Below are 2,203 nucleotides of genomic sequence, written 5' to 3'. Positions count from 1 at the left end.
CATCGCCAAGAATTCAAATTCCCAACAATCCATTTCTACAAAACCTCAACAACCCAAAGAACCCAGACTCTCAATCCATGAACAATCTATTCTTGAAAAACTCAACAATTCAACAGGACCTCAACAACTCAAAGGACCCGGAAAAACGCACCAAGAGCTTTCAAATCTTCAAAAATCGAACAATACAACAGGACCTCATCTACTCAAAGGACCCGAACCCGGTAACTCCAATCATGATCAATCCACTTCCAGACCAGCTCCCACATCATATGCGGACCTTTATCCTAGCACCAGGAAAACCTCAACCGACAACAATTCTCCACAAACAACCAAGAACTCCCCAACTAAAACCACCAAAAAACTATCACTAGACATATCAAAACGAATAACTTCCATAAAAAAAGACGCAAAAAAACTCAAAACACTCTTAAACCCTGACACTTCAAGCGATTCAGAGGAGATGGACATTTCGTAATTTACATCCAACTCATTTATCTTTAATTTAATATGTTAAAAATTATCCAATGGAATATCAAAGGTTATAGAAACAACTACCCAGAATTACAAATCCTCATTAATCAATACCACCCACAAATCATAGCACTTCAAGAAACCCACCTTAACAATTTAACTTCATTACCAATCCCCATTAACTTTTCCCTATACTGCAGCAATACCACCAATAGTTTCGGAGGAACAGCCCTCCTAGTACATAACTCTATCTCCCACTCACAAAAAACTCTCAACACGGACTTTGAAGCCGTTGGAATCTCAATTCAAACAAAAACAAATATAGATCTCATATCAGCATACATCTCTCCTTCAAAACAATTTAATCTAAAAAATCTTGAAAATGTTTTAGCCCCATCTACCCCATATGCTATCGTCCTTGGCGACTTCAACAGCTGGCATCCATATTGGGGCTCCCCTAGAGCCAATACCAGAGGCAACACAATAGCTAAATTCATTGACAGAACAGTCTATACCGTACTAAATGACAAATCCCCTACACACTACTCAACACACAACACACTAACTCATATTGACCTCTCTCTTGCCACAGCCAACATATCCCCAGAGATCTCTTGGAAAATCCTAGACGATCTACACGGAAGCGACCACTTCCCTATCCTAATCTCAATATTCCCAAACCCTTCCCCCCCAACATTCATATCCAAGCCGTCATTCAAACTAAAAAAAGCAAACTGGGACCTCTTTAGAGAGCACATTACAAAACTATCCCCACTCAGACGTTTCAGTAACAACACAAACAAAGAAGCAGCTTATATTAAAAAAACACTGATCCAAAGTGCACACCTATCAATACCACAAAACACGACATTCTCTCTCCCGCGTACAGTTCCCTGGTGGAACCAAAACCTAACCCTCTTAAAAAAATTAAAAAACCTCAAATGGAGAAACCTTCGAAACAATATCAATACAGAAAACATGATTGAATATAAAAGAGCTAATGCCATATTCAGGAGGTCAATTAGAGATGCTAAAAAAGCCTCTATTATAAACTTCACTTCCGAAATCCAGCCTAACTCTGATCCTGCAAAAATGTGGGCAAACATTAAACGACTTTGCGGTATCTATCCAACTAAACATATACACAGCATCCACAACCCCATAACACTAACAACAACAATAGACCCAGCTGAGATAGCTAACACACTCGGAGACCTATGGTCAAAACAGGCAAAAGACTCCAACTTCTCCCCAGAATTCCGCACTAACAAAATGCTTATTACTCCCCACAATACATATACCCCAACCCCAACAGCCATAGAAATAGAAAAAAAACATAAATCTAATAGAACTAAACTCTGCCATTAACTCACTTAAGGGACACACACCAGGACTAGACCGTATTTCTTACTCCATGATTAAAAACACTCCCATCTCATTTAAATTTAGAATTTTACAACACTTCAACGACATTCTTGATTCCCACATCCCCCAATCCTATAAACTCAGCCTTGTGTTACCAATCCTTAAACCCAATAAACCCAAAACCAACCCCAACTCCTACCGTCCCATTTCCCTTAACCCATGCTTAGCCAAAGTCCTAGACAAAGTCGTCGCAAATAGATTGTGGTGGTTTGTCCTTTCAAATAAACTAATTCATAATAATCAATTTGGTTTTAAGCGTGGCAGATCAGTTCTAGACAGTCTACTTTATGTGGACCACCTTGCAACA

Source organism: Drosophila kikkawai, chromosome 3R, assembly GCF_030179895.1.
Source record: "Drosophila kikkawai strain 14028-0561.14 chromosome 3R, DkikHiC1v2, whole genome shotgun sequence".
NCBI lineage: Eukaryota > Metazoa > Arthropoda > Insecta > Diptera > Drosophilidae > Drosophila > Drosophila kikkawai.
Note: the sequence above shows the minus strand (reverse complement) of the source record.